Below are 24,085 nucleotides of genomic sequence, written 5' to 3'. Positions count from 1 at the left end.
TAACAATTATTAATAACAATTAGTATATATGTATTTTTTTTATTCCAAACCCCCTCTAAAAAAAATCTTAGATTTGTCACTGATCACGTAAAACACGTTGTTCGGTGCTGTAAAATTAAAAAAATTCTATAGCATTGAGCATTTTCTGATGCATTAAATTTCTATTTTTTGAGCTAAGGCATTATCTAATGCCATAAAAAGTAAAAATTATAATCCATGAGTCCCAAATAAAAAAAATAGATAATCCCTAAAAAAATCATATCTCTCTTTAAGATCAAAATGCCGTTATTGATCTCAATAGGGCCCAAGAGTTGTCGTCACCTAGGCGCTGTAGATGTTACTAGAGCTAGGTGGTCATATTTCTTGGGCGCCTAGGGCTTTTGATGTGGCTAGGTAGTCTTCCTTATCTCGACCTCATTGTCATTCTCTTCTCAGTCCAAACTCTACTTTCAACTTTTTTTTTTGTTTCTTTTCTGTTAGCGGTGAACTCTAATACATTGATTGAGGCCTATGTACACTATTTAATTCTTTTGTTATTTGCATAATATCATCATTTGAGTAATAACTTTCGTGATATATACATAACTTTTAAATAAATAAATTTCAATTTAGTTTCAAGATTTGTTTTAATATATGTTATTTTATATACAAATTTTTAATTTGTAAATTGAATTTTTATTATAATTATAATTTATTGTTTATTTACTAAATAAATTGTAATTGGTTTTGGTCAATTACACATGTTCCACATGGGACCTGTTTTAGTTAAAACTAAATGTTGACAAAAAAATATATATATTGTTTTTGGCTAAAATAACCTAAAAATTAAGGTATATGTATCTGCAACTCTTACAAAAATTTAGGTACTTTTGGCCATTAATGTTTCTTATTTTTATAACAAGTACAAAAATTGGAGTATCTCATAAATCACTTATTATTACTAATTATCTCAACAAGTTACAAATCTCATGTTATTATTAATTATTGATCCCAATACAATAATTTACAAATTAATAACCTCTTATCACATAGTAATAGAAAGTTTCATGCCCAAATCACAATCACCAGGAATACCACAAATAAACCATCTATTTAAGTTATAGTTTTGAAAATATAATTGATAAAGTAATTTAAATACTTTAATATGAAATTTTAAAATATATGATGAGAAATTATTATGACTCGTTTAAACCGTTAAATCAAGAAACAATCTTTATACATAAAGATATAGTACATTCTATTTTTAAAATTAAATAGTTTTTTTCTAATTTTCTTTTAGAAAAATACATATGAATTTCAAAATTTTAATTATTTAATTTAAAATTTTAATTTTTTATGTCTAAGCCTTTAAAATGGGTAGTTTATCCGTAAAAAAAAATTAGGTAGTTTTACTGTAAAAAAAAAAAGAAGGTAATTTTGCTGCAAATTTCCGTTCTACATAGTTAACCGTGTTAAATGGGTAGTTACGGAAACTGTGTATTTATAAATTTGGATAGTTTTACCGCAAAAAAAAATTAGTAGTTTCGCAGCAAATTATAATCCAAAACATAGAATACTGTTACAAATAAAATAAAAATGAAGTACATACTATACTCAGAAGTTGTAAATATATATATATACAACAAAAAGATACAAAATACATTTAAAATAATAAGAAATAAATAAAAAATTTAACAGTCTTGACAAAGAGTGTCATTCCCAGCTGCTGTCCCATTTAAGATTCAGCACCAGAGACAGACTCTTCAACCAAACTCCTTGCTGGAATTTTCTTCAAGTTCCCACATGTTATTAGCTTCCTGACCTTTGAAACACTCTCCCACCTTCCAATGTCTACATAAATATTGGAAATCAACACATAGTTCCCTGCATCATCTGGTTCAAGCTCTAAAAGGTGTTCCATGGCTATAATAGCAACCTCAAGATTGCCATGAATTCTGCAACAGCTTAACAAAGAACCCCAAATCTTGGAATTTGGCTTCATGGGCATTTTGTTTATTGTCTCAAGAGCTTGGTCAAGCTGTCCTGAGCGTCCAAGAAGATCAACCAAACAACCATAGTGCTCGATTTCGATGTGTAGATGATAATTTTTTCTCATGGATTCAAAGTAGTTCAGTCCCTCACTCCAAAATCCGCCATGGACGCAGGCTGATAGAAGGCTGAGAAATGTGATCCCATTAGGTTGAACCTTTGCTCTCTCCATGTCTCTAATGAGCTCAATGGCTTTATAAGCTTCACCTTGATGTGCTTACCCTCCTATCATGTTACTCCATGAAATGACATCCTTCTTGGTCATTTGATCGAATATCTGCAATGTAGGATCAATGCAACCACATTTTGCATACGTTTCAATTATGGCATTACAAACAATAGTTGACCTCTTCAACAATTCATTCTTGTATGAGTAAATGTGAATCCATTTTCCTATCTCAAGTGCTCCAAGTTGAGCACACACTGGCAGCACAGATATAATACTAATCTCATCAAATTCAATACCCAATTTTTGCATTTTTCTGAAAACATCCCATTAATCAGAATATCATAACATACATTATAAACATATTATAACATATACCATATAAGACTATAATAATAATGGTCATTATGACATGTGATAAACCATCTACGTCCCATGTGTAATATTTGAGGTAGGTTAGATCACATGTAGTATATGATAACCCATCTACGTCCCCTGTCTAATATTTGAGGTAGGGTAAATCATAACATATCATATTAAAACATAAACTTATCATAACATATTAAACATAACATAACATAAAAGCATAACATATCATACAAACATACAAGATCTAGTCTATTTTCCTTACCAAAGCCGGGATATGAGAACAAATGCAGGACGTAGAACACTCCTAAAACCAGCAATAAAATAGTGAGTATTTCTAAAGGAAAGAGATGAAAAGAATAGATATAAACCACCAAGAGAAAATTTACCGAAAAGACACCTTAAGTTCAAAGAACTTAAAAACCTAACCACAAAACCATAACAAAAGTTAGAACCTGAATGAAAACTAAAGAAACTAAGGAATCAAAAGAATTAAACTTAAGAATAAGGGTACCTTTGTTGATCTTAAGGATTGACCTAACTCCAATACTGAAATACTCTAATCCTTACTTCCCAAGTATTTGATAAAACTTAAGAATGATAAAGCTTTTTCTTTCCCAACCCAAGGGTATCACTCTTATGTTTTCACTAGCACCTTGGAGTATGATCACAGCTGAAGAGTAAGTGAAATGGTTGGGTACTAGGTCTTATTTATAGAGTTTAAGGAGTGAAATTATCCTATTAAAAAAAATACTTAAATCCTTAAATAAACATGATTATGACAAGTGTCATGCTCTTAGTGGTTCTGGAAGGGAAATTTGAGTTTTTATGCTTAATGAGGGGTTATAAATCAAAAAAATTGCTAGGCACTTAAATCATTTCAAAAAAATGCTAATTCTTTTGACAATACCCAAAATACTCATCTCATAATTTTTCTCATCCTTTCCCCTTCCCTCTTCCCTCTTCCCTCTCGCTCCCTTAACACATTCCTCTCAACTCCCTCTCTAGAAAAAAAATTAATGGGTAAGATAAAATATCATAGAAATCAATGTAATGGCAAATATTCCTCACTTAGGACACTAAAATACTACATTTCGAACAGATCTGGGCATGATTTGTGGGTTTTTATTGCGATTTTTTCCATATCTGAAACTTTGAAATCTGCAGAAAATCGACGTGGTTCGATGGTGCTCGATGCCAACTCGATGGGGCCTTCAAAATCAAGATTTTCATGAAAAAATCGATGTTGCTCGATGGTGTTCGATGCGATTCTTGCAAGATACGTAATTTTTCACTCAGGTGTCCGTTTGGGGTGATTTTTTTTTTTTTGGGTATTTTTTCAAGATCTACACATTTGAGATGTGTATATACACATTTGGGAAATGTATATCTTGAAAAAAATGACAAATGCAAAACATACCTCATGTTCAAGATATGCTTTGTGTTATACCCAGATTTCGAGCCATAGTAAATATGACCTCGAAAGCTGAGTTCGCATTAAATGGTCTTGTGAGGGTTAGGGAATGCTCTACGATTGTAAGTTGGAACCTGCAAAGTATGATACATGACCTCGAATGTACTGACCTCGAAATGAACTTGATCTCGAAAGATAGCTCTGAGAGCCCCTCATCTTCAGGAACAACCTCGGAGCAGGGATCTCGAGCTCGATATGCTATCTCGAAAGCAATGTTAGCTCGGGAGATGTCAGTGGCTCGCACAATGACGTGAAACCTTAGATGCTGAAGCCTTGGAGATACGCTATGATCACTTTGAATATCTACAAGTATTGTAGATATGGGATGTAATCCTCATTTATTGATGTAAATCCCCAAGAATCGTGGGATATTATTTAGTCAGTTATGCGTTTCCTGATCTTTGGGGAACGTTTCCTTTTATATCTGATTATTGGCATTTAAGGCCATTTATTTTTATTCACAAAAGAGTAACTACCCAAAATATGTGGGATAGTATTATGCATCCTTCTCTATAAATAGAGAAGTCATGCACCATTGTAAAGGACCGAATTTCTGATTCTTGAGAGAAAACTCTGGAGAATTCATGCTAAAGAATTGTTCAGAGATAATCTTGAGATTAATAACAGAGACTCGTGGACTAGGCAGATTTAACTGCTGAACCACGTAAAAACCGTGTGTCTGATTCGTTTGTTTGTTTTAGCCATTATCTTTAATTGTTTACGTGCTCTCTTCTTTTATCTGTTGACAAAAAACGGCGTCAACAGTTTGGTGCTTTCATTGAGAGCCTCAAGCATCCATCCCAGAGAGATTCATGGCTGCAAAGAATCAGAACACTCCTGAAGAAAATTACCCAAGGCGTCCTGGAAAACAACCGATGGAGAACCCGGACGCTGAAGAAAGGAGTGGGTCCTTCGATTCCCGGGGACCACCTCCACAACCAAGGGATGAGGACATGTATTATAACCCTGAGCGTTATGTCCCTATTGTAGAATTGGAGAATCGGCAGCTGAAACAACTGCTGGCAGATGCCAACAAACGTAACGAGGAGTTGACTAGGATAGCCGCGGAAGCGCAGGTGGCTCAGCCCCCGCTTCCGCGCGAAGACCAAGTCCCTCCTCCAAGGGACGTGCACGTTCCTCCCCGGAGGCCCCGTGGGCGTCCACGAAAAAATGCTACCACAAGGAGGCCAGCGCAACCTCCAACACCAACAGAGCCATCTACTCCTTCTAGGCCTCAGAGGAGTACCCGAGCTCGGGTCCCGCCTAATCCACCTGTGGAAGTGCCTGCAGGAACTGAGAACAACCGAGCTCCTGCCGAGGCTCGGACTCAGGTTCCTGGTAGTGCACCAAACGCAACTGGCCCATCTCGGGCAAATTCTGGACCCTCCAGGCCGAGGCAAGGACGGCAACCACCGTCACCTATACGGTTTCCTCCGTCTCCCATAAGATATCCTCCACCTCCCCGCAGGAACGCTCAACCTGATCGAGATCAGGATCAAGGGCGTACAGGGGAAAGACAAGGAAACAGGGAGACGTTCCAGGGGCGGAAAGGCGCGCCATCCGAGAGAAGTCAGACGTCCCGATCTCGCACTGCAGGGACAAGGCGACGTAGAAAGAATCCACCACGAAATGACCGATCGATGAGTTTCACCAGTGATGAGTCCGGAGAAACTAGGTCTGTCAGTAAACACGACCGGGGTCCTAAAAATACTGGAAATCACAAGGGCATCCCGACCTGCGCAATCACTTGAATCAGAGCAGGGGAAAGGGAGATCAGACAAACCCGGATCTTAGGAATCATCTGAATGGGCGTAGAGATCCCTCACGGAGACGCGAGCCTGGGATCGCGATTAATGACTATCAATTCCAAACACCGCCTAAGGACCCAATACAAGAAAGGATCGATCAGCTCGAGAAAGCCTTTAGGCTTTTGAAGAATGAACGAGGGAACGGTCGATATGAGGACTCTGATGAGGAGCTCGAGCCATTTTCTCCCAATATTTCTAACACTCAGTTCCCCCAAGGGTTCCGGATTCCTCACGTCCCAGCGTTTGAAGGAAAAACCGACCCATGCAGCCATCTGAGTACATTCAACACTATCATGAGAGCTAGTAACGTGGGTTACGAGCTCAGATGTATGTTGTTTCCGACATCACTGGCCGGGCCTGCCAAGAGTTGGTTCGAGAAATACAAGAGACATTCTATAACTTCGTGGGATCAATTGTCTAGAGACTTCAAGAAGCAGTTCCGAGCTATGATGGGAGTCAGACCCGAAGCATCCACTTTGACTAACGTCCGACAACAACCGGGCGAAACACTAAAGAGCTACCTGACAAGATTTAATCTAGAGGTCGCCCGAGCTCGAGACGTGGATGACAGTGGGCATTTGATGGCCATTCGAGCTGGTGTTTTACTCGGGAGTGCCCTTTGGGATGACATGCAAGGGAAACCGGTGAGGTCGATAACCGAGTTTAACAGACGGGCGCAGAGATTTGTCAATGTAGAGGAGGCGAGGTCAACACTCAAGGCGACCTCGCAGACCGAAACTATAACGATAAACGTGAACTCCGCCTCAACCTCGGTTGACCCAGCAGCTACACAGCCTACCTCGGAGAATCCCTCCAAGAGGAAAAAGAGCGAGGGAAATAATCCCGAGGTTGATGGAGGAAAGAAGAAAAAAGGAGAAAGGTATTTCTCCGTATATAAAGTGCACACCGAGCTCAACGAGTCTCGGGAAAACATATACCTGGCTAATGAAAACCAGGTCCCCTTCAGGCGTCCGGACCCTATGAGGAATCAAAAATCCAAGAGGGATTCCAGCAAATACTGTCGATTTCATAGGGACACCGGCCATACAACTGATGAGTGCCGACAGCTGAAGGACGAGATCGAAGGGTTGATCTCGATAGGTTATTTCCGGCAGTACGTCAAAAACCAGAATACTGGACAGGCTACTGCTAGCCAGAGAGTAGCCGCGCTTCCGGCAGCACAGAATAATAACTCCCGATCTCGGGATGAGGACAGGCCTCCGCCGATAGATGGAGAGGACGTAATAACCATCTCGGGAGGTCCTCATCTCGCAGGAGGGGGCAGAAATGCTCAAAAACGATATGTGAATGAGCTGAAGACAGGGGACGGGTCTCCATATGAACCCGAACCAAGGGCACCAAAAAGCCAAAGGGTTGAGACTCAGCCTATAACCTTCACCGAGGAGGATGCCTCCCACGTCCAGTTCCCTCATCATGATCCACTCGTCATCACCCTACAGCTTGCCAACAAAAGAGTGCGCCGAGTTCTCATAGACAATGGGAGCTCAGTTAACATTCTTTATAAAGCAACCCTAGAAAAAATGGGACTCTCCCTTCGCGACCTGAAGGCTTGTGCAACCACTTTGTACGGCTTTTCTGGAGAAGGAACCGCCTGTATGGGGTCCATTGAACTCCCTGTGACCTTGGGAGACTATCCAGTCTCGGTAACCAAGATGATGGAGTTCGTGGTGGTAGAGTTACCATCTGCCTACAATGTACTGCTCGGGAGACCCGCCCTGGTCGGGCTGGGGGCAGTTTCATCTGTAAGACATCTAGCCCTTAAGTTCCCAACTCCAAGCGGGGTCGGAACATTGAAAGGAGATCAATTGGCAGGAAGGGAGTGCTACAGCATTTCCTTAAGGGGAAAGAAACAAACAAGCGTGCAAGCACTCGTTGTCATACAGAATAAAGATGGGACAGTTTTAAAAATTGATGAGGAGATCGATCCAAGGATTGAGGAGAAGGTCGACCTCCAACCTTTGGAAGAGCTCGAAGAGGTTCAGCTCGAGGAGGCTGATCTCTCAAAGAAAGTGAAGGTCGGGAAACACCTCCAAGACGAATCAAAATAGCAATTAATTTGCTTTCTGAAGAAAAACCAGGATGTCTTCGCGTGGTCACACTCTGACATGGTGGGAATAAGCCCTAATGTAGCGAGCCACGCATTGAATATAGACAAAAGCTTTCCCCCAAAGCAGCAAAAGCGAAGGCAGCTGGATGAAGACAGAAAGAAAGCACTAAAGGAGGAGGTGGACAGGCTGAAAGCAAATAATTTTATAAGGGACGCTTTTTACCCTGATTGGGTGGCCAATCCAGTGTTGGTCCCGAAACCCAATGGGACATGGAGGACGTGCATTGACTACTCGGACCTCAACAAGGCCTGCCCGAAAGACTGTTTTTCCCTGCCGAGAATTGATCAGCTCGTGGATGCCACGGCGGGGCATGGTCTGATGTCGTTCATGGATGCCTATTCTGGATATAACCAGATTCCCATGCATGCCCCCGACCAAGAGCATACGAGCTTCATTACAGATAAAGGGCTCTACTGCTACAATGTCATGCCATTCGGACTCAAGAATGCCGGAGCCACGTACCAGCGGCTCGTAAACATGATGTTCTCAGAGAAAATAGGGAACAACATGGAAGTTTATGTTGACGACATGCTTGTAAAGTCTCAACTTAACAAGAACCATGTTGATGACCTCGAAGAGTGCTTTGGCGTGCTCAGAAAGTACAACATGAAGTTGAATCCTCAGAAGTGCACTTTTGGGGTGTCTTCAGGAAAATTTCTGGGTTTCATTGTCAATTCTCGTGGGATCGAGGCTAATCCCGACAAGATAAAGGCCCTCATCGATATGCCTTCGCCTCGGAAGCATAAAGATGTTCAAAGCCTGACTGGCAGGATGGCAGCTCTGAGCAGGTTCATCTCGAAGTCAACAGACCGCGGTCTCCCATTCTTCAACTTATTGAAAGGAAGTAAGAAGTTCGAATGGACAGATGAGTGCGAGCTAGCCTTTCAGGAGCTCAAAAAGCACCTAGCCGAACCGCCCATCCTATCAAAGCCTGAGACGGGAGAAGTACTGTTCCTGTACCTCTCAACTACCGAACACGCGATAAGCGCGGTGCTCGTCCGAGAGGAAGAGAGAATACAGAAACCCGTCTACTACATCAGTAAAAGATTACTGGGGGCAGAGTCAAGGTATCCACTGATGGAGAAGCTCGCCCTCAGTCTGATCCACTCATCTCGAAAGCTCCGCCCTTACTTTCAGGCACATCCTATCCATGTACTGACAGATCAACCAATAAGGCAAGTCTTGTCCAAACCAGAGGCATCTGGTCGACTCCTTAAGTGGGCTGTTGAGCTCGGACAATTCGAGATCACCTACCATCCGAGAACAACCATTAAGGCACAAGCGTTGGCAGATTTTATAGTGGAGTGCACCGGTACAGCCGACGACGAGGTAACAACCACGGCCCACGAGGTGTGGAAACTTTACGTCGACGGGTCGTCAAATGAAAATGGAGCGGGGGCAGGAGTTATTCTGATCACTCCTACAGGGAGCAGATTTCACTCTGCTTTAAAGTTCGGCTTTAAAGCATCTAATAATGAAGCTGAGTATGAAGCTTTACTTGCGGGACTACGAATAGCAAAGGAACTCAAGGCCAAAGCTATACATTGCTACAGCGACTCCCAGCTCGTAGTTAATCAAATCTTGGGAGAATACCAGGCTCGAGGCACAAAAATGGCAGCTTATCTGGAGAAGGCAAAATCCGCATTGGAGTTTTTCGAGTTTTATGCGATCGAACAGGTTCCCCGAGAACAAAACTCAAATGCAGATGCCTTAGCTCGGCTCGCCACTTCCACTGAAAATGAGGAGCTGAATGTTGTACCCGTCGAACACTTGTCAGCACCCAGCATTACTGAGTCAGACAAGGAAGATGTGTGCATGATCGAGACAGAACTGACCTGGATGAGCCCGATCGTTGAATACCTCGAAAATGGAATTCTTCCGAAAGATCGAAGTCAGGCTCGGAAACTAATGTATCAACTTCCTCGTTACACCATCCTGGATGGAAGGCTATACAGAAGAGGGTATTCCATGCCATTGCTCAGATGTGTGACTCCCCCCGAGGCAAAGAAGATTATTAGAGAAGTTCATGAAGGGTTCTGCGGAGATCATACCGGGGGGCATAGCCTATCCAAGAAGATTATACGCCAAGGATATTTCTGGCCAACCATTAAAACGGATTCTTTCGAGTTCGTGAAAAAGTGCGACAAGTGCCAGAGATTCGCCACGATACCCCGAGCTCCACCTTCTGAACTAACCATGTTGACGTCCCCATGGCCTTTTGCGGTATGGGGCATCGACCTCATAGGCTCACTCCCAACTGGCAAAGGAGGAGTAAAGTATGCTGTGGTCGCGGTTGATTACTTCACAAAATGGACAGAGGCTGAACCACTAGCGACCATAACTTCAAAGAAGATCCTAGATTTCGTGGTAAAGAACATCGTATGCCGATATGGAGTGCCAAGAAAGATTGTGTCTGACAACGGAACCCAGTTTGACTGCGACTTATTTACCAACTTTTATAACAAGAACGGTATAATCAAGAGCTTTTCGTCAGTGGCTCACCCTCAGGCGAACGGTCAGGTCGAAGCCGTTAATAAAACTCTCAAGAGTTCCTTGAAGAAAAAGTTGGAAGAAGCAAAGGGACGATGGCCTGAGGAATTACCCCAAGTCCTTTGGGGATATAGAACTACAGCTCGGACATCAACTAGACATACCCCATTTTCTCTAGCATACGGCTGCGAGGCAATGTTGCCCATTGAGGTCGAAATTCCAACGATTCGAACTCAGATTTACGACCAAAGTTCCAATCATACTCAGCTCGAAGAAACCCTAGACTTGATCGAAGAAAAAAGGGAGGAGGCTCAGCTGAGAAATGCTGCTTACCAGCAACGAACAACAAGATATTTCAATAAAAGGGTTCGAAGTCGAAAGTTCGGAGTAGGAGATCTGGTATTGAGACGCGTATTCTTAGCAACCCGAGATTCAGCAGCAGGAGTACTCGGGCCAAACTGGGAAGGACCATACCAGATAGAATCAGTCATCCGCCCTGGCGTATACAAACTTGCGAGATTAGATGGGAGCCTCATACCACGAGCATGGAATGGCAAACACCTTAGACCATATTATCAATAGTGTAGGAAGTGTCGCCTGTAACCATGATTTTCTGTACTTAGTTTGTTTTTGAATTTCAAATAAAGGGTCTACTTTGTTTCACATGTAATTTATTTTTATTTTTGCAATCTCTCTTAATTTAATAACCTATGGTCACACTCATAGGATATTAAGGGGGCATCATTGGTATACATACCTCCAGCTTAAAAAATAAAAAATAAAAAATAAAAAACAATAAAGTATTTGGATATAACCAAGTACGCGGGCTTAGATAGTTCGGACATTAGTATTTGGATATAACCAAGTACGTGAGCTTAGATAGTTCGGACTTAACCGAGTTATCAAAAGCAATAAAGTATTTGGATATAACCAAGTACGCGAGCTTAGATAGTTCGGACTTAACCGAGTTATCAAAAGCAATAAAGTATTTGGATATAACCAAGTACGCGAGCTTAGATAGTTCGGACTTAACCAAGTTATCAAAAGCAATAAAGTATTTGGATATAACCAAGTACGCGAGCTTAGATAGTTCGGACTTAACCGAGTTATCAAAAACAAAAAAGTATTTGGATATAACCAAATACGCGAGCTTAGATAGTTCGGACTTAACCGAGCGAGCTTAGATAGTTCGGACTTAACCGAGTTATCAAAAACATTAAGTATTTGGAAATAACCAAGTACACGGGCTTAGATAGTTCGGACATTACCGAACTACCAAAAACCAAAAACGTTTGGAGTTAACCAGATGTGCAAGCATAACAGGTTTGGAACAAACCAGCCAAATTATCGATCAATGATAAATGGGAGCCTAAACCCATCACGAAATATGTCGAGATCAAGGCTGGAACATCTTAAAATAGTTTCGAACTCATAACCTCGGAGCTAAGATACTAAGGATGAGGAAAAGTGACTAAAAGATTAACCAAATCATTCATATTACATGCCATATAAGTACTTTTCAGTTCATGGTTAAAGTAATGTACGACCTTGATAAATAACGAGGTTGGAAACGGATAATTCGAATAAACTATGCATGAATGCATCGAATTTCGAGCCTAAATCCAAACTATGTTTGTATGCATAAATAAACATAGCCGGTCCATCAATTATAAAAATATGCAAAATATTTCGAGCCAAGAAATGTAAGCATATAAAAAAAAAATAGTAAAGGGAATTGTATCAGCCCCGTGGGCATAAGTTAAAATAATTACAGAAATAATGGGACGCAGCCCCGAAAACTGATCCCCCCGAGGTCAGATTCAAAGAAGAGGAGTCTCCTTGGCCTTCTCAGCATCAGTGGCACCGGACCCCTCAGGACGAATAGCATGGCTATCCTCCTGAGCTCCCTCCGAAACGGTACTCGGAGCAGCTTTATCCTTCTCGAGCTGCTCAGCCTCTTCCTTCTCGAGCCGAGCATTCCATCGTTCGAGGAAGGACGCCTCGAGGGGACCCAAAAAACTGGTGTCCAGTTCTTCGTTATAGGCCCACATCCGGTACATGGCTGAATCGACCGCCGTTTCCTTCTTTTCTTTGAACTCGGCAGTAAGGCGGGTTTTGATATCCTCCATGAGGTCGAGGGTGACGGCCTTGTCTTCCTCGAGCTTCTTATTGGTCTCCCGAAGCTGGATGTTATCTCTCTTTTGCTCCTCGAGCTCATTTTTCAGCTTCCCAAGCTCCTTGGCCATTTCCTCACGCTCCTTAACCACTGCCTCGAGCTTAATGTTCGCCGCCTTCAGGTCATCATTCGCTCTAAGGTGGAGGTCCCTCTCCTCTTGGGCGAGGGTCCTGCTCGAATGGACCTCGTTGTTCAGCTTGTAATTAAGCTGGGCAGTGAAAGCAAGAGCCTGAAAAAAGGAAGAAACCATCATTAGCCTCGAGACAGTATGAATGTAAGCAAAGGGAATGTAGGATCCTTACCGCGGTAGTGTGCTCGATACTCTTCTCGAACAGGACAGTGCGGTCCCGAGTGCTAGTTAGACACTGCCACTGAGGAGCCTCAAAATTGCCGTAGCTCTGGCCGATCCGGGACATTACATCCGAGATCAGCGTAGATCCGTGAGGACCGGCAGCATTATCCACCGCATACGAATCCATATGGGTGGAAATGGTTAGCTTCTGAGCTCGGGAAGCAGAAGGTCTTTTGGCGAGCTGAGTAGAAGGCATTTGACCCGCCACAGGAGGTTGGGATTCGACCACGGCAGCGACACCAGCCTGCGAGGTCGGCGCCACCACAGAGACGACGACCTGCGAGGGTGGTATCGTCGTGGGGGCGTTAGTCTGGCCAGTCGACGCAGCAGCAGAGCTCGAAGCCGGCGGGGGAGGATGAGGCGTTTTCCTAGATCTCTTGGAGCTTTTCCCAGGCTGGCTGGTTTTCAATCCCCTTGCCCTGGGGCGCTTGCTCCTCTTGGCACCCGCATTGTCGATGAGGGCGTCGAGGTCGGAGTCCATATTGCCTGTACAAGTCATCACAGTGAGTCAGTAAAAGAAATACAAGTTACTTCAACACTATATATAGAGTGGTGAAAGAAAAAACCTAACTGGAACTTTCCCCCGAGCTTGAGCTTGGGGACCATGAAATTCCCCCGTCTTCAGAAGAGGCGGGGGGAGGGCCTTCCCTATAAGTTGGTGATAACCTCGAAAGGTCCCTATAATCATTGGTCCCATACTGCACAGCTATCCCATTCCACATGGTATACATAGTGTCGTATTTCCCGAGCCCACTATCAAACCTATGGACACAGTCATCTACCCAACTCCATATGTAGAAGTGGTATCTATCCTGTGGGCACGAGACTAGTCTATTGGGCCTGTGTTTTAATAAAGTGGGAGACCACATTCGCGAAGTAGGAAGGGTTTTACCTCCATCGGAGTCCGAACTCGAGGCTTCATCATTTGCCTCGTTCCCCGACCGCGGACTTCTCGAGCGAATTGGGAGAGATGTTTTCCTTTCCCTCCTCGGAGGAAGGATGCCTGTGGGCAGAGGCACTTCCTCCCAGCGTTCATATTTTTTACTGGACCAGTCAGAGGTTGACTGGCCCTATCCCAACAAGCCACAAGCTCGAAGCTTGTCCTCATGTAGCAGAAATGAGAGAGACCTCCTGCCATAAGGGAGTCGGAGCAGGCTCTCTCTGTGCTCCTTCATTGTCTCGTCAGGGGTGGGACGCTGAAAGTTAGCTGAAAGGTGAGATACACTTCAACTAAACATGGATTCAAGGGCTAAAGATTCGAGCTCAAAAATAGAAAGTAACGGGAATACTTACGAATTCGCCTAAACGAACGATGTCGAGACGGGAACAGACCGTCTGTCCAGAAAAAAGCCCTCTTGAAGTCAGGAGGATGGTTCGGAAGATCTTCAAAGATTTTTGTCTCTTTGGGGTAGCTCGAAAGATAGTAGAAACCATCTCCTCCCCGAGCTCGGGAGGGATTACTCTTCAAGCAAAAGAGATATAAAATCTCTTGGGGTGAAGGTCCTGTCCACCCCTGCTCGTGAAACAAGGACCTCAGGGCAGACAGCACCCTGTATGAATTGGTGTTGAGTTGGAATGGAGCCAACCCAACGAAATCGATGAAGTCCCTGAAAAAGGACTTCAGGGGCAACAAAGCTCCTGCCCTTAGGTGCTCCGGGCTCCAGGCCGCGTATTTCACACTGGAATCGCGGCCCCCAGGAGCGAAACAGCTCCGTTCATGCCTTGTCGGAGCTCGACACTTCAGTGTGTCCAACGAGCTAAGGCCATGAATGGGCAGGATGTCAGTTATCTGGTCGGAGGTGGTAACCGAGCTCTGGTAGAATTCGGCTTCAAACATCTCCCTCCTAGGCTGCGAAGATGAAGGCTCCGCCATTAAGGAAAACTGAAGTTCCCCCGGGTGGTATGCTACCGAGACTTTTAACGCGGGGTCGAGGGGAACTGGCCTAGGTCCGGGGTTCGGCTCCGGATAGATGGCTTCCCGAAGGACCCTTCTCTTCTTTTCGATGACCTCGTCAATCTGGCGGCGATAGTGGACTCGAATGTCTTCTTGCTCGCGTGCGATCTCGTACTCTTTAATCCGACGCTGGTTCCGAACAAAGACCGATTCCGGGCTCGGAGATTTGGGCTCGTAAGGGATTGCTCGTAATGACCCCCACCGTCTTTCCAGATTCTGTGACATCTAACGAGAAAGAAAAAATGGTGAGGGCCATGCATGCAAGGATCACGAACTCGATAAGATGAGCTCGGATATCTAAGGGCAAGAAACTAAATATTAAGACCCTCACTAAAGAGTCAGAGCGCGTATTCCACAGGGAAGAAAAAGAACGTGGATGATTTTTTGAAAATCCCGAAGTTCAAGGGAAAGAAAGGTGGCGGTTAGCCAGGAAAGGGCTTTTTCGGGTTTCGTGTAATTGTCAAGAGTAAGGGTTTTTACCCGAAAACTTGGTGTACAAGAAACATAGCCTAAAATTTTCAAAACCCAGAAAGTTGAAACGCCATTCAAAGGACAAAACTGGGCATAAACTAGAGGCGAACATCCAGAAAGAAAATCTAGAAAACATAAAAGCCTATTGATCCAAAACCTCCTATCGTATCATTCTATTATACACAGCAAGTACGGCATAACAAAAAAAAAAAAGGGGAAAGAGCTAAGAGCAAAAATGGCGTACTTACACAGTGATGGGAAGTGCAGCGAAATCGTCGAGTGGAGAAGAGGTTGCAGGAAAGAACTCACTGACTCGAACAGACCAGGGTTCCTTTGTTTTTTGGGTCGAGAAAACATGCACGGGATGGAAGCTTCTTGAGAAAGTTTCTGGCTTTCTTGTTTTTTCTTTTCTTTCTGGTTTACAATGAACAAACGTAAAGAAGAAGACGAAGAGGAGATCTTATATATATAGGTGGGAAAACTAAATCAATCAGGAGCGTTGGCTAAAATCCTCAACAGATCGAATGGAGGGGAATCGGTGATAAGATGGCGCCGAAAAGTTGTCAGGCGAACGATCGTGGGCGTGTTCCCAAGGTACTCAAGTACCTAAAGTGAGCAATACCCATCTGGCACGTGTCCGTTTTTAAGAGTGTGACGGTATGGTTCCAAGAAAAAGTAGTTCAAAAGTTTCCTTCTCTTAGGACTCGAACAAATACTTTTGAGGGGGCAAAATGTTATACCCAGATTTCGAGCCATAGTAAATATGACCTCGAAAGCTGAGTTCGCATTAAATGGTCTTGTGAGGGTTAGGGAATGCTCTACGATTGTAAGTTGGAACCTGCAAAGTATGATACATGACCTCGAATGTACTGACCTCGAAATGAACTCGATCTCGAAAGATAGCTCTGAGAGCCCCTCATCTTCAGGAACAACCTCGGAGCAGGGATCTCGAGCTCGATATGCTATCTCGAAAGCAATGTTAGCTCGGGAGATGTCAGTGGCTCGCACAATGACGTGAAACCTTAGATGCTGAAGCCTTGGAGATATGCTATGATCACTTTGAATATCTACAAGTATTGTAGATATGGGATGTAATCCTCATTTATTGATGTAAATACCCAAGAATCGTGGGATATTATTTAGTCAGTTATGCGTTTCCTGATCTTTGGGGAACGTTTCCTTTTATATCTGATTATTGGCATTTAAGGCCATTTATTTTTATTCACAAAAGAGTAACTACCCAAAATATGTGGGATAGTATTATGCATCCTTCTCTATAAATAGAGAAGTCATGCACCATTGTAAAGGACCGAATTTCTGATTCTTGAGAGAAAACTCTAGAGAATTCATGCTAAAGAATTGTTCAGAGATAATCTTGAGATTAATAACAGAGACTCGTGGACTAGGCAGATTTAACTACTGAACCACGTAAAAACCGTGTGTCTGATTCGTTTGTTTGTTTTAGCCATTGTCTTTAATTGTTTACGTGCTCTCTTATTTTATCTGTTGACGAAAAACGGCGTCAACACTTTGGTATGTTTTCAAGTTCTAAACTTTGAAAATGTGTATGTGAACATTTAAAACGTGTAGATCTCAAAAAAAAATACCCAAAATAAATAAAAAATCATCTCAAACGGACACCCGAGTGAAAAATTATGTCTCTTACAAGAATTGCATCGAACCACCATCGAAAAATCTCTATTTTTTTATGAAAATATTGATTTTGAAGGCTCCATCGAGCTGGTATCGAGCACCATCGAGCAACAATCAAGAAAAATCAATTTTCTACATATTTCATAGTTTCAAATCTGAAAAATAACTCAAAAATCATGCCGAACTCGATGGTTGCTCGATGGTGTTCGATGCTACCTCGATGGGGCCTTCAAAATCAATATTTTCATGACAAAATCGACGTTGCTCGATGGTGGTTCGATGGTTGTTCGATGGTGGTTCGATGGTTGCTCGATGGTGGTTCGATAGTGGTTCGATGCAATTCTTGTAAGAGACATATTTTTTCACTCGGGTGTCCGTTTGGGATGATTTTTTTTTATTTTGGGTAGTTTTTTGAGATCTACACGTTTTAGATATTCACATACACATTTTCAAAATTTAGAACTTGAAAACATACCAAAACATATCTTGAACATGAGGTATGTTTTGCATTTGTCATTTTTTTCAAGATTTACATTTCTCAAATGTGTATATACACATCTCAAACGTGTAGATCTTGAAAAAATACCCAAAATAAAAAAAAAATCACCCCAAACGGACACCCGAGTGAAAAATTACGTATCTTGCAAGAATCGCATCGAACACCATCGAACCACCATCGAACACCCTAGTGAAAATTACTTAGGACACATCGATTTTTTCATGAAAATCTTGATTTTGAAGGCCCCATTGAGCTGGCATCGAGCAACATCGAACCACGTCAATTTTCTGCAGATTTCAAAGTTTCAGATCTGAAAAAAATCACAAAAAAAACTCAAAAATCATGCCCAGATCTGTACGAAATGCAGTATTTTAGTGTCCTAAGTAAGGAATACTTGTTATTACATTGAGTTCTCTTATATTTTACCTTACCCGTGAATGAGAGAGAGGGAAGAGAGAAGAGGAAGTTGATGGAAAAATTATGAGAGAGGTATTTTGGGTATTGCCAAAAGATTTGGCATTTTTTTTTAAAATGATTAGAAATGCTAGCATTTTTTTGATTTAATATATCTCATTAAGCATAAAAACTCAAATTTCCCTTCTGGAAGGTTCTAGAGTTTCTAGATCTTTCTTCTATTTAAAAAAAATACTTAATTTCATTCTAACTATAATCCAAATTTAAATTTAAATAAAATAAAATCCTAACTTCTAACTTCCTAAATCTCGTAACTCTAAACGCATCTGTAGTAAAATCAACATAACTGGAGTTGTAGGACTCAGATTTAGACCATCTTTATACCGTTAGAAAGCTAATTCAATTATCTACAACTTTCTAGAAATACTATTTTTAGAAATTCATAACATAACTGGGTCAAAAATAGGTCGGAAGTTATAGTACCCTAAAGTTACGGAAAATCTATTTAATTATCTAAATAACAACTTAATCCACAAATAAACAAGATTGTGACAAATGTCATGCTCCTAATGGTCTTGAAAGATTCTAGAGCTTTCTTGAACTTTCTTTTATTTAAACTATAATTAAATCCTTAAATAAACATGCACACAACAAGTGTCATGATCTTATTAATTCTATATAAACCTTATAGTATAATAAATAACATCTTTATAATCAACTATATTAATCAAACCTTATGTTATAATTAATATTCTTAAACTATAGGTTAAACTTATAAAATCTATAAGTGTTGCTACGAGTGTTCAACTAAGTCCCAGTTGGAACCAAAATCCACGAAATTTAAAATACTATAACTACTATTAGCTAGCTAACTAAGTAAACATTATGGGACTCTACAACTAAGAAGAAGAAGAGGCTGGATAAATTTTTGTTTTTATTAATTAAAAAAATAAATTTTAAAGTTTAAATGTTTTTGTTTTGAAATAAACAAGTTTAAATGTTTTAATTAATTAAGATTTTGACTTTAATTTAATATTTAATTTTTTTTATTCAGCTTTAAAAAAATTTAAACTAATTTATATTTTTATTAGTTAAATACATTTTTAATTAGTTTTTCTAATTTAAAAATGAATTTTAAATCTATTTTAATTCATTTTTTATTTTGAATTATACATTTGGCACTAAAGTGGCAATCCACATCAGTATTTAAAGTGTCACGTAAGCATTCCGTTAGCCACGTAGGACGGAATTTAACAGAAATCTCATGTTTTAATAACGTATATAGTTTGAGAAGAATTTTTAATATAGCTAATTATTCGATGGCACAATCATACAGTGGTTATTGTCTGGTGGCAAAAATGTTATTTATTTAAAAAATAATATTGAGAAAAAATGTTAAAAATTAATTTTTTTTAACTAGTAAAGTGCTTCTACACGTGTATAACATTCAGAATATACAGAAGACAAACATGCGCAGAAGAGGGTATACAAACATGTGGAGCGCAAGACAAGGGACACAAGGCTCAAGATCATCTACGTCCAGCAAAACACTTTTTTAGACTTCTTCAACAGTGATTAATTACTGAATTGTTTTAAATAAATAATTAAAACCAATGAGTAAAAAAAGGTAAAGTGGAAGCATAAATGAATAGATTTTTTTTTTTGATTGTTTTCGATGGAAAGTGTTATGTTTTTTAGAAAAAGAAAAGCCTAGAAGAGCGAAAATCTGAACAAAATGCTCTCAACAAGGTGTGTTTTTTATTTTATTGTTTTATATTTTATATATTAAGGGAGGGTAGGGTTGAGAGTAGGGTTTTCTTCTCGGTAAGTCCAACCACGTTCACCAAAATAAATGAATTTTAACCCCATCTATTTTTTTAACCTAATCACAATGCTAAAAATTACATCAAAAAATATATCCTACATTATTATATTCCTTACAAAATACACATTATATTCAACCTTTTTTTTGGTAACGTTGCCCATTGTTGATAACGTTTGTTATATTCTTTTTTTTACTATTTGGCATTTTTTCCATTACTGACTTCGTTGCGAGCGTTGAAGATGCTCTTATGTGCTATCTTAAACGTGTCTTGACCTAGCTAGTTACTATAACCTTCCATTTTCTAATCATTCTATTTTACCAAAAATAAAAAACAAGAACAAAGCGCACCACCTCTCTCCATCTTCTCTTGTTTTCCTGTAAGTATTCTTAATTACTTGAGGTTTTTGTATTTTAAGATATCTTTATTTTTATTCTTGATTATTAGTTACTGCTCAATGCTCTTTTGTTCTTTACTTCGTTTCAAATACTTATTACTTAGCTGAAGCAACCTACAAATAACTGAAACAAAATAAAGAGGTTTATTTGTGTAGAAGGTCCTTACCTTAATCCTTATGTTTTTTGGTAACTTGATTTCTGATCTTTTTTCTTTGTCAAATTAATCCCTAAGCTTTCAGTTTCAAAACAATCGCATCCCCTAGAGCTTAACATCATAAATTTCTACATTTAAAATCCATGTAATTATATTTTTAAAACAATAAAAAAATGTTTAAATTAAGAAAAGCGTAAAAGTTTATCTTTTAATAAAATAAAAATCAAAGATAAAAAATAAAAAATAAAAAAATGTCTGAAGCTTTTGCCATATATCCACTGTTGCAAAATCAATCTTTGTGTTTTGTCATTGTCATTGTCATTGAGAGTAGTAGAAAATACAAGATTTTTTTTCCCATTATTGAGAAAATAGAGAGATGTAGAAGAAAGAGCTAATTCATTATTATTTTTTTTTAAATATTATTATAGTCAAATTGGGTTTTCTTTATTCTTTCTTAGCTGCATGCATATTTTTTTCTCAATATATTTTCATAAAAGTTAAGGAATTTGAATTTGAAAAAAAAATTGAAAAGTTTAGGAATTTGAAAAAAAAAACATTAGAAGCAAGCATATTGATAAAACTGAGTTTGCCATGATTTTCTTCTAATTTTTGTTGTTTGGTTAAATTATAGGAGAAAATGTTATTTTTTTACATTTCTTTGTTTCCTGAAGTTTTAATTTTTTATTAGATTTATAAACTTATTTATTTATTTATTTAAATTCAAAATTGATATTTTTTTTTAATGAAAATATATATTTTTTAAATTTTCATGGCACCAGGAATATTTGTTTTTAATTTTTGAATAAACTATAGAAAGAAAAAAAAAACAAGGGAAGGGGTAGAGGATGAGGCTGAGAAAGGAAGATATGAATTTTATATAAAAATAAACCTTTTTATTTTTCTTAATTTAAACCTTTTTAATTTTTTCTATTGTTTTGAAAGAAAAAAAATAGTAAAATGATTGTTTAGGTTTAGCTTAGGGCCGTGATTGTGACCAAGTTGCCAAACAACATAAAGGTCGAGTATACTTTTCACACATAAGACAAACAAAGAACCAAAAAGCTAAGTAAAGAGCTCATCACTATAAAACTAAATAGTCTCCAACACTAGCAAGCAGAAATAGGCACGCGTAGCTTCCAACTAAGGTTTAAACAGTTGAATTTTACACGCTCACACAAAAAAATAGACACGCATGTAATAAATTATTTGAACTTTTTTTCGGTACTATGAATTATTCTAAATTTCTTAAAAATTTGTAAGATATCTTGAATGACTATAATGTACACCATCATACAAAAATTGAAGAAAAAAAATTTAGGTGCCGAAATACAAAAATAGATGCACCATAGATACACCCTATATATATACTTAGTTTTATTTAAAAAAATATATTAATTTATTTTTATTATGTTTTTTAATTATCATATAAATTTTAAATACATAAACAATGTCATATATTATAAAAGAATGACATAAACACATTTAAAAAGAAATTAAAAACAAAACATTGTCTCTTAGTTTTAAAAAATAAAAAATTATTAAACCAAGAATGTATAAAATACACATTTTTTATATATATAAAAGACATGGTGCATCCTAGTTTTAAAAGTAAATATTTTATTTCTAATATTATTTTAGAAAAAATATGTATGAATTTCAATATGATAAAATATTAAAAAAATCTAAATTGAAACTATGAATTAAAAAGTTTATTTGATCTAATTTAATTAGGGATTATACCTTTTTGGTTCATATATTTTGACAAATTATTTTTTGGACCCATTGTTTTGTAAAACTGTTCAAATAGACACCTAAACTCAATTTTGATGAAGAAAAAAAATTGAATATAACAACACAGTTGTTAGGTAAAATGATTTTATTTTTTTCTTAAATTGTTAGTTTTGTGAATTATTTGTAATTTTAGCTCAGAAAACTTTGACTAAAATCGAGTTTAAGGTTTTATTTGAACTATTTTACAAAAACACGAGATCCAAAAAGTCATTATCAAAACACAGAGTCAAAACATGCAATTGGATAAAACACAGGATACAAAAAAATATAAACTCAATTAATTTAAAAAAATTAAAAGTCAACAAAAAGTTATATATAAATATATATTATCTAATAATGGCAAGAACAATTAAAATAAGTAATTTTTCATTAAAAAAAAGTAAATGGAAAACAAATATATGTATATTTATATCTTATCTTATTATTACATATATGTTTGGATAAATAAAATACGTTAAATGATTAAATAAATAATTAATAACAAAATAATATAATAAATTTAAGTACATGAATATTTTTCGGTTATAGTTTTGAAAACATAAATGATAGAGTAATTTAAATACTTTAACATAAAATTTAAAAATATGTGATAAAAAAATTATTGTCTCATTTATCACCTTTTATTTTTATTCAATTTATTTATTTTTATTTAGATGACTTTATTACTTTTTTTTTTATAATTTCTTTATCCGTTAAAAGATAACTAAAAAAAAATGTTATTTAAATCTAATGGAAAACAACAATTTTATTTAAATTCATATTTATAATATATAAATATATTCATGTATTTTAAAATTAATTTTGAAGAAAAAAAAAGTACTATTTCTATGCACTCACACTCAATTTTACAAGAATTTTTTTTTCTAAAAAAAAGATTACAAAAATTTTGCTTGACTCATTTCATTTTGAATTATACTTTATAATGATTTAACCTAATTATCTATAGAATGTGGGAGCATCATTTAACTTATCATCGATTAAACAGTTAAGGATGGCTGGAGAATGTAGTGTCGATGTGGATGTCCTTTTGGCATCTAATACGCAATGGTCGCTAGATTCTATTATTAGCCAAACTATCCGCGAAGTTGAATATCAAACACTGGTCAACATTGAAGTTGACTTGAAAAGTAAAATGACGAGGAAGTTCATCAACTCGTTCAGCAAGGACAACACAGGAAAGAGTTTATTCGATGAAATCAATAAGAATATCAAGGACTTAAGGAACTTCGGACATTTTCCTGCACATTATAGTAGAGGTTTGTTTTCTGACGATAATTTTTTGGCTGTGTTGTTTTTCTTGGATGGATGTACAATTTTACAATTCATACGTAGCTATCTTCGTATGGAATTAGAAGAGTTTGAAATTGGTATTGTCAAAAGAAGATGGATCCGAGATAAGTTGTTTGCAAGAGATTTTTGTCAAATCCCTTTCCGAGTCCTTGAGTTGTTGGTGAACTTGAGCAATGACCCGGACAAACTGAAAATAGATATTGTCAGATTCATTCACATCAACAATATCACCAAGAATAATACGACGCCAATAATTATAACCCCCAGCAACTGTCTCAGACAATGGAATGACATTATTCAAATAAAAATTCAAGATCTACGTGTTGACTTCCACCACCTTCTCTACTCGCTAATCACATCTGTCGATGGCGATATTGTCTCTACCAACAACAATAGAGAAAGTGAGGAAAATATTCATGGAAATGTTTTATGTGTCCCTTGTTTTTGCCGGCAAAGACCAAAACCAAATGATCCCGTAGCAATAGGGTATGATATTATTGATAACAATGGGTTTTTTCGCAATGTCCAGGAACTTAAATCAGCAGGGATAGAGTTTAAGCCCAGTGGTCGTAGCTTGGCAGACATATCTTTTAGTGGTAAGTGTTTTAACCTCAAAGGGCATCTTAAACTTCCTCCATTAATTTTGGAT

At 38.4% G+C, this 24,085-nt stretch overlaps 1 pseudogene; it reads right to left on the bottom strand.

Moving 5' to 3' along the window:
* Positions 1-1,629: 1,629 nt before the first annotated feature.
* On the bottom strand, positions 1,630-23,045 carry LOC133825794 (pentatricopeptide repeat-containing protein At2g20540-like; annotated as a pseudogene).
* Positions 23,046-24,085: the final 1,040 nt, after the last annotated feature.

The sequence above is a fragment of the Humulus lupulus genome, chromosome 3 (assembly GCF_963169125.1).
Source record: "Humulus lupulus chromosome 3, drHumLupu1.1, whole genome shotgun sequence".
NCBI classification, from domain to species: domain Eukaryota; kingdom Viridiplantae; phylum Streptophyta; class Magnoliopsida; order Rosales; family Cannabaceae; genus Humulus; species Humulus lupulus.
The sequence above is the reverse complement of the archived record's forward strand: the minus strand, read 5'-3'. Positions and strand labels throughout refer to the sequence as shown.